The sequence below is a fragment of the Chiloscyllium plagiosum genome, chromosome 21 (assembly GCF_004010195.1).
Source record: "Chiloscyllium plagiosum isolate BGI_BamShark_2017 chromosome 21, ASM401019v2, whole genome shotgun sequence".
NCBI lineage: Eukaryota > Metazoa > Chordata > Chondrichthyes > Orectolobiformes > Hemiscylliidae > Chiloscyllium > Chiloscyllium plagiosum.
In genome coordinates, this window is record NC_057730.1 from 5,673,940 (window position 1) to 5,684,577 (window position 10,638).

Here is a 10,638-nt window from a genome sequence, read left to right on the forward strand (position 1 = left end):
TATAAAATTCTAATGGGGCTGGACAGACTCAATGCAGGGAGGATGTTTCCTCTGGTCTAGGAGTCTGAGAGAGTCACAGGGTCATACAGCATGGAAACAGAGCCTTCGGTCCAACCCCTCCATGCCAACTATATTTCCCAAACTGAACTAGTGCCGTTAGCCTGTGTTTGGCCTATATCCCTCTAAACCTTTCCTATCCATGCACCTGTCCATATGTCTTTTAAATGTTGTAATTGTACCCATCTCTATCACTTCCTCTGGCATTGTCTTCCACACATGAACCACACCTTGTGTTAAAAGGTTGCCTCTCAGGTCCCTTTTAAATCTTTCCGCTCTCACCTTAAAAATATGCTCCCTAGTTTTGAACTCCCCCACCCTAGGGAAAAGACCTGTGTTGTTCACCTTACCTATGCCCCTCAAGATTTTATAAACCTCTATGAGGTCACCTCCTACTCTCCAGTGAAAACAGTTCCAGCCCATCCAGCTTCTCTTTATAACTCCAGTCCCAGCAATACAAAGGCAAATCTTTTCTGAACCCTCTCCATTGAACTTTATAAGAATGAGAGGTGATCTTTTTGAAATGTACACAATTCTTAGGGGCTTGATAGGGTAGGTACGGAGAAATGGTTTTCTTTTCTGGGAGAGTCTAGGACCAGCGGGCATAATCTCAGAATAAAAAGTTGCACATTTAAGACAGAAATGGGAAGGAATTTCTTCTCTCAAAATAGTAGTAAATTTGTGGGAGTATTTACTTCAAAGGGCTGTCAAGAATGGGTCATTAAGTGTATTCGGAGACACTTAATCAAAGGAATCGAAGGTTGAGGCAAAGGCAGGATGGTGGAGTTGAGGATTATCAGATCAGCTGTGATCTCATTGAATAGCAGAGCAGACTCAATGGGCTGAATGGCCTACTTATGTTCCTATGTCTTAAGCGCACCAAGACTCTTCTGCAATGCAGCATTCTGTAGAAGTTCTCCTTTTAAATAATATCCTGTTTGCCGATTCTTTCTGCCAAAGTGGACAACTCACATTTTCCCACTTTGTACTCTACCTACCAAGCTATTCTCCACTAGCTTAAACTATCGCAGTCTGATTTTCCTGATCCTAAATAGAAGCAGGGCCAGGTAAAAAGAACAGCCAGGAACTGGGTCCTAAAGCCCAGCTTCAGCTATTTTCACAGGCATGGAGGTGGTGGTGGTGGATTGGATAGCCATTACAGACATCTTTTTGAAAAGCTGCAAGCCAGATTCCTCATGATTTTCATGGTGGGCAGCCACAACGTAGTAAACCTCTTGATTTATGTCTGATGTGAAGTATGATCTTAAGGAAGGAAGAATATTTCTTCTTGTGCAGTTCATCAAGAGATTCTGTAATCTAAGATGTATCTCAGAGAGACCCTACAGTATGAAAGCAGGCCATTTGGCCTGTTGACCCTCCAAACAGCATCACACCTAGCCCGAACCCATCCCTGTAATGCAACATTTCACATGGCTAATCACTTAGCCTGCACATCCCCAGACACTACAGGGCAACTTAGCATGGCCAATTCACCTGATCTGCACTTCTTTGGACTGTGGGAGGAAACCAGAGAAGCTGACGGAAACCCATGCAGACACAGGGAGAATGTGCAAACTCCACGCAGACAGTCGCCAGAGGCTGGAATTGAACCCAGGTCCCTGGTGCTGGGAGGTAGCAGTGCTAACCACTGAGCCACTGCTGCCCTTACCCGCTCTGACTGGTTATAAGCTTTTTTTTTAATAGCAGATTATCTTTGGTTGGGAGTTATGAAATATCTTTTTAAATGTCTCCCATTGATTCTCTACCATCTTACATATTAATTCATTTTTCCAATCCACTTTAGCCAAACTGCTTTCACTTTCTTGTAAATGCTTTTATTTAAGAATTTCAGTCCTAAATTTCCCACTCTCAAACTGAATGTGAAATTATCATCACTTTGTCTAGTGGACCCTTTCTAATTCATTTGTTTGAGCTGGACTGGCTATTTCTGTCTTGAAATTGGAAAAGAGTAATGACTATGTTAATGAATTAACAGTAAATGCTGAAGACCTACATGTCATAGAATGTTGCTTATTTGCCAAAGAATATCTGTTTTACGATTAAATAACATCGTACAGTGGTAACTGGTAACTTGAAGATTTGGGATTTTAATAGCCAAGTAAATTACTAGTAAGACTAACTTTGATTAAAAGCAGTAGGGAGAAGCTGAATAGGCTGGGGCTGTTTTCCCTGGAGGTAGGAGGTGGAGGGATGACCTTATAGAGGTTTATGAAATCATGAGGGGCATGGAAAGGGTAAATAGCCAAGGTTTTTTATCCTTATGGTAGGGGAGTCCAAAACTAAGTGGCATAGGTTTAAGTGAGAGGGGAATGATTTAAAGGGACCTGAAGTGCAACATTTTCACAGAGGGTGGTGTATGTATAGAATGAGTTGGTTGTGGAAGCTGATACAATTACAACATTTAAAAGGAAGGATTTAGAAGGATATGGGTTAAATGCTGGCAAATAGGACTAGATCAGTTTAGGATACCTGGTTGGCATGGATGAGTTGGACCGAAGGGTCAGTATCCATGCTGTATAACTCTATGATTCTAAATGTTTATGTATCCTGGAAATACATATACCTGTAGACAAAATAAGATTGAATTATTGGTACATTTTAACTAATATAATGTGTAATAGTTACAAAACATGAGGCGCCAACATCAAATCTTATCTCAACAAAGGTGGTAGGGATTATTACACAATCATGAATTTTTCTGTGGCAATGGACACAGAGGAAAACCTCACCCAAACAGTTAAGGAACAGAAACTGAAAACAGTTGGCTGAGCTCCCTTGTTTATTCAGTTGCCAAAGGAGCGCAAACTATTTGAAATTCAATTGTTATTTGAACAGATTGAGCTGTGCTCAGTCGGGGAGGTATCAGTGGCACTGCAGTGGGTCTCGGTACCTGTATAGATAGAGACAGAAAAATTGGCTTAGTTCTGAATGGGTATTTCACTAACCCATTTCGAATAATGTGATCTGGAAGTCTGTGTGCACATGAATGCAAAAGGAAGACATATTCTGACTAGGATATGATAATTCTCATGTTCTGATAGGAGGCTGATATCTGTACAACAACAACTTACATTTACATAAATACCATTAATGTATTAAAACATCCCACTTCATAGGTGCAATATCAGGCAAGAATTCTGACACATCCTAATATTCCCTTATAGGCTGTAAAGAGTATCTTAAAGGGAGGGAAAGATGGAAAAATGAAAGTTTAGACTCCAACTGTCCTTGGCCTCTATTAGGCCAGTCGGTTTAAGGGCAATTGGGGATACGCAACAATTAGTAGCCTTGCAGTAATTCACACATCCCGTGAAAGAGAGAAAAAAAATTACACATATATTTTGTTTTAAATTCAAGTAGTGCCAGAGGACTTGGAGATTGCAAATATGATTCTGATATTAAAAAGGGATGTAAATAAATCCAGGGAAATTATATATTAGTTAGTTTAAAGTTGGCAGTGGGAAAGATAACCAAATTTTTACTTAAAAGATGAAATAGAAAAATATTTAGAAACCAAACAGTGTAGACAGCCTGAAATTCCAAAGGCAAAGTCTCACTTGATCAATGTTGATATTTCTGAAGTAAAAGAAAGGCAAGAGTAATTTAGTATATCTGGATTTTGTCGTGTGTTCAATAAGGGATTGCAATGAAAGACGCATGACTAAGGTGAAGTCAAGGAATAATCAGCAGAATGGATAGCGTGCTGGTTTCAAAACAGAAATGAGGTTATGGATTGTTACTTAGAGTAGCAAAACGTGGGGAGCATTTTTACTTACAAGGCCTAGTTCTGGGTCCGCTGTTTACCACCTATAGAAAAGAGCTGCTCATAGAATCCCTATAGTGTGGAAAACAGGCCATTTGGCCCATCAAGTGCACACCAATATTGTAAGCAGCATTTTACCTAGATCCACTCCCCTACCTCATCCCTGTAACCCTGCACTTCCCATGGCTAATCTACTTAACTTACACATCCCTGGACATTATGGGCAATTTAGCACAGCCAATCCACCTAACCTGCACATCTTTGGACCATGGGTGGAAACCAAAGGAAACTCACGCAGACATAGGAGAATGTGCAAACTCCACTCAGACAGTTGCCTGAGGTTGGAATTGAATGTGGGCCCCTGGCGCTGTGAGGGAGCAGTACTAACCACTGAACGACCATGCCACAAACCATGCAAGTAGCCAATGGCATATAAGCACGGTAGAAAATATATTCTTCTCGTATTTGTTTAAGCTTACCTGTTAAGAATAAATTTTAACACAAATAATAATTAACATCAAGGTTAAGTTAAAGTTAAAATTAATTTGCTTTCTAAGTACTATACCCAAGTTTAAAAAATGTAGAAGCAACAGATATAGCAATTAGCAAAATCCAAATCCTGAAAAGGACCCATTCTGAAATTAATATTCAGAATTGAAATGTACAAAGTTATGAAGTCCTGTAATCTGCATTACCCTTCACCTATGGACAGCTCTGGTCTAGATTACAGTGAAAACCATGACCAGACAGAGAGCAATTAAACTGTACTAAAAAGGTGTATTGTTCTTTGTAGCAAAATCCAACCAGTGTCTAGTGAAAATAGTTACATGTTTTCAATTTTAAGTAAGGTAGTGAAAAGCAATCAACTTGTAACTCAGTTACAATGTTGAAATTGCGATTAATGCTAAGATTGCAAATCTATTTATGCCAATTTGCATTTATTTTGAAGATTGAGATTTGGCAGATCAGGAAACTAAATGTCATGGCATGACACTCAGAATTTCTTCCAACCCACTAAAGGCAATTACCAAGTAATTAAAGCCCTTGGAATTTTTTGCTCAGACACAAATAATGAACACATTTCTCAAACTCGAGAAATATCTGATTGAGTGTGGGATTAAGAATTATGGGCATAGATGCAAACAATTAAATATACATCAAAAAGAAATGGTGATTCCTGTACATTTTAAAACAGAGATTTTGTTTGTGGTGAGGGCAGAAACCCAGAATTGAATAATTGTTCCAAGTTAACAAAGCTAGGAAGGAATTTCTACATAGGATTTTGCTCTTGAATTTAATCAGGGCAGAATTCTTTGATGGGACGGAACTTTATGGCTCATTCTCATTTCTTATTGCCTATTGTGAGATTACACTGCAATAATTTTAAAAATCTTACAGGGTATAGGGTGGCATGGGCTAAGCCTACATTTCTCGTGCATTCCAAACTGTCCAGAGGCTAGGGAAGGGTTAACCAAATTGGTTGCGTACCAATATTGCTGCTGGTCTGAAGTCACATGTAGGCCAGATCAGATAAGGATGACAGATTTACTGAACCAGTGGGTTTTTAATAATAGTCAACAGTGGTTATGTGATCACCATTTGGCGATCTTTTATTTCCAGATTATCGAACACAAACTTCACCAGCTATCATGATGGGATTGGAAACCATGCCTTCTGACATTATCCTGGGGTTCTGGATAACATATCCAGTGACATTACCACTGTAATCACTGCCAGAACCTTACTTTTTGAATGGTACAATCTGTTGACTCCTCTATATGTAAAGGCCAGCATTCAATTAGCCTTTTGATCTTATTTTTGTACTCGATCGTGGCATTTTAATAGTCTATGCACATGGATCTTCTCTGTTTCTAGCTCATCATTTAGAAAGTACCTGTTCAATCATTCTTAGGAGAATGTTGATGAAATCATAATTGAATCATAGAATTGCTAGTGTCGATAGAGGCCATTCCACCCTTTGACTCTGCACCAATAAACTGAATAGTATCACACTCAGAACCCCACTGTCCCTGTAACTGTGCATTTCCCATGGCTACCCCACCGGACCTGTACATCATTGGACTGTGGGAGGATACCAGAGCACCTGGAGGAATCCCACACAGACACGGGGAGAATGTGCTGAATCCACTCTGATAGTCACCAGATGCTGGAATCGAACCCAGGTACTGGTGCTGTAAGCAATGCTAACCATTGAGCCACCTTGCTACCTCCTGCCTATGTTGAAATCCAATTGCTAGCTTTGTCCATTCAATTCATGATCACTAATTTGACATTGGCAACCGTACTGCTTGCAATGCTGCCTATCATTGCATCAATGACAAATTTGGTTGTGTCACTGCTACTTTATAAGCAGCTTCACTTATCAAACTCAAATTGTACAGAAGAAGCCACTGTGAAAAGTATATCCCTTCCTTATGAAGTTTGCTTTGTGCATACAACTTAGCATTCAAAAGTGGCATTCTAGTGCACAACAGACACCTGAAGCAAACTTTTATGATTTGTAGTTTGCATTTCGTCCATGGTAGCAGTCAGACTTGGTGGATTCAACTCCACCATATCCAGACCAGTATGCATCATTTCTGATGACACGGAATCATTGAAGGAGCTCTTTACAATGAAGCTAGTCCCCATAGGGTCACAAGACCTTCCTGATAAGCACATAAATAAGAAATATTTGGGTCAACTGCAGACTAGTTTAGCTTGGATTTATGATTAGCATGGACTGGTTAGACCAAAAATCTCTGTTTCTGTGCTATATGACTCCATGATGCCACAAAACATTCCATGGCATTGAGTAAAGGCAGAAGAGGGGGTATAAATCAATTTAGGGCCTTTTATTGAGCCTGGACTCAGTCCCATAACCAAACATACAGGTGTATGGGCTAGGCCTAAGGCATTCCACTGGAAAGAGCTCCATCTCAGTTTTTGTGGGGTGATGGGGCAAAGATGCATTCTTATTCATTCTGGTTCCAAGAAAGCTAGGAAATGTAGATTTAAAAATTCACCTGAAATCTCTTGCAGCAGCAGAATTCCTGTGAGATGGAATCATAGTCATACAGTGCAGAACCAGACCTTTTGGCCTAACCTGTCCATGTCAACCAGGTTTCCTCAACTAAACTGGTCCTATTTGTCTGCATTTGGCTCCTTATCCCACTAAATCTTTCCTATCCACGTACCTATCCAAATGTCTTTCAAAACACTAATTATACTCTCAATGCAGAAACAGAAAACTCAGACCATCAAATTTACTTCCATAGGTTTTTACACTTTGTTGGGAAGATTTTAACTAAACTGCTTAAATGGGTACATGATCAGTGTGATTTACAATGCAAAGGATTTAAATCAGCACTGCAAAGTTTGATTGCACTAGGTTGTATTTCTAGTGAGTGTTTATTAGATAGCACACATTATGATTCATCTTGAATGGCCTTTGGATGTTCATGTTGACCTTCCAACTAAAACTTTCCCAGCATCCTTTATAATGTAGTTTTGCAAATGTTATACTTTTGGGAAAAAAAGACTGTGCACAGCTGTTGATTTACCCCATTTCATATAAGGCAAGTCAAAAACCAGTATGAAAAGCCCAGCTGAGTGGAATTATGGCAGTATTTTGTGCTCTACATCTGTATTGCACAACTATCTATTCTGAAATTTAAGAGCTGCTCCAAACTTTATGCCATTAGTACTCAAAGTCTTTGATCACTTACATACTGGAAATGCTAAAACTTTTCTAACAGCCATAGATTCTTCTAAATGTCTGTAGCTCTAGTTAAAATTATTTCAGAAAAACGTCAGTACTAAAAGGTCTGACAGGAGGGACTGAGGAAACTCAATGTGCATGCAAGACTGTTGGGGTAGTGAAAAAGCAGTCAACTAGCTGCATGGGGCAATTCCAGCTGTCTTTCATTTCATGCTCTGTCCCAATTTAGCCTCAGAAATCGGCTTTAAATGGACAACTTAGCAGAGGCGCAACATTCAAAAATGTAACATATGTCACTAGTACGATTTCTGTAACAGAATGTGTTTTGTGGTGCGGTACCTGATATTAAGATTAACACATTGTCTGAAAGCTAGAGCTTTCAAACATCTAGATATGGAAGCCAGTGCAATACTCTAGAGTGCTGTCTTTCCTAACGCGTGTCACTTTACTCAAAAGGTCAAACAACGCCACCATTGCACAAAGTGTGTTTTGGTAGTACTGCACATTGTAATAGTTGTTAAGTGCTAGTAAAAAGAAATAAAGGAAAATCAAATATCTCATATGCTCTGAGATTCATATTTCATATGACAGTCAATTGAAACATTTAAAATCTAGGAGGAGGAAGAGAAAATTCACCCTCTCAAGACTGCTCCACTGTTTAATACAATCATGGCTGATCTCAACTCAGCCTTAACTCCACTTTCCCGTCCATTTCCCATAATCCTTCAACCCATTACTAATTAAAAATCTCTTATCCTTAAATTCATTCACTGTCCTAGAATCCACCACCCACTATCGTTGTAAACAACCTTTTAAGTAGTAATTTCTCTTCATCTCAGTTTTAAACATGCCATCCCTTATCCTAAAACTACAACCTCTCGATCTAGACTGCCCCACAAGAGAAAACATCTTTCTACATAAACTTAGTCAATCCCCTTTAGCACCTTTGAGATCTCGATTAGATCTCCTTAGATTCTTCTAAACTGTAGTAAGTGTTGGCCTAAACTTACCAATTTCTTTTCATAAGCAAACACCCTCACGTCTGGTATTAATCTAGTAAAGTTTGTATGAATGCCATTCAACACAACTACATCTCTCAAGAGGACCAAAACTCTATGCAATATTCCAGGTGCAGTCTCACTAATGTCTCGCATAACTGCAGCAACGCTTCCCTACTTTCATTGTCTATTCCTTTAGCATCTTCATGCACATGGACACCTAGACTCCCCTGCACTAAGGCACTCAAATTACATAAAAAACAGAAGTTGCTGGAAAAGCTCAGGATATCTAGCAGCCCCTGGGAAATCAGAGTTAGGTTTTGGGTCTGGTGACCCTTTCTCAGACATGAAAATTAACTGATTTTAATTCACAGATGCTCCCAGAGCTGCTGAGCTTTTCCAACAAGTTTACTTTTGTTTCGGAACCACAGTTCTTTCGGTTTTTATCTCTCCATTTAGATAAGTTGCCGTTCTATTCCTCCAACCAAAATGGATAACCTTACACTTATCCACATTACAACTCCATTCAAATTTCAGCCTATTTGCCTAACCTAGCCACTTGTAAATTTCTTATAGCAACTTACTTTTCCACCGCTTCAATGTCATCTATAAACTTGGCGACAGTACTTTCTATTCTTGCAAGGAAGTAATTAACTTAGATTGTAAATAGTTGGGGACCGGTGAACAGAACCCTGTGGCACCTCATTACTTACATCTTGCTGAACAGAAAAAAGATCCATTTATCCAAAGTCTCTGCTTTCTGTTGGTTGGTCATCCTATATCCAAGCTAAAAAAATTATCCCTAACTCCATGTGATCTTACCTTGTGCATCTACATTTTGTACGGCACCTTATAAATGCCATCTGCAAGTCCAGACATTTTATGTTTACAGCATCCCCATTATCCACTTGCCTTGTTCCATCTTCAAAGAACGCTAGCAAATTCGACAATCACGGTTTACCTTTCAGAAAGCTACGCTGACTTGAGATATGCTTTGACTTTCCAAATGTTCTGTTATACTTCCTTAAGAATGGATTTCTAACTTTCCAATGACATGTTAAACTAGCTGGTCTACTTTCTGCCTCCTTCCTTTTGGGATAAGGGCATTATATTAGCATGTTTCTAATCCACTGGAACCTTTCCCGCATCCAAGGCATTTTGAAATATTATAACCAGTCGATCCACTACCTTTCTTGCCACTTCTTTCAAAATCATAGGATGTAGGCCATCAGGCCCTGGAGACTAGTATACTCTTGCTTAGTACTTTGTTCCTAGTGGTGATGATTATTTGCAAACTTGCATTTTAACATGCTTCAATTTGACCTAATATAAACAAAAAAAAGAGAAATAATTCAGAATTCCATAGTGTGAAACTTGGTGTCCTCAAAAGTCTTTTCAAATAGGTGTGCAAATGGAAGCTAGTTGACACACCTGCTGAATAAGTATCCCCTACAAATAATGTAGTAATTAATGACAGAATCAACATTCTTGTGTCACCCAAAAATGCAATACATAATAGGAATGAGAATGTATCATGTATATGTCAGAAATAAATTGTTTAGCAAGTATATTATTTAATCATAAAGTATTTTTGTACTATTTTGATAACTTCATACCACTTATATCACACAAACTTTCAGCTGCATGGTTATGTCACCCTATACTACAGACCCCTCTCACACACTGCGTTTAAGATGTTGGGACTTACAATTATGCTGTTATCAAAAATTTAAAAGCCACTTTGCAACTTGCTCATTTGCACTAAAGAACAAACCTATCAAAATAGGTTACATCAGCTGCATGTAGCCTTTGGGCTTGAGTATTAGAAAATATTCCTGACAAAGCACTTATGCCTGAAACGTCGTATCCCTTGCTCCTTGAATGCTGCCAGACCTACTGTGCTTTTCCAGCATCACACTTTTCTACTCTAGTGTTAGAGAGTCATACAGCATGGAAACAGACCCTTCGGTCCCTTTGCTTTTTGCAGGTTGCTGAGCATCTCCTATTTAGCAGAACCAGCTTTGCTGTAGGGACAAAGGAAGCTTGCTGCTTAGGAATGAGTCTAACTAAACAACTGA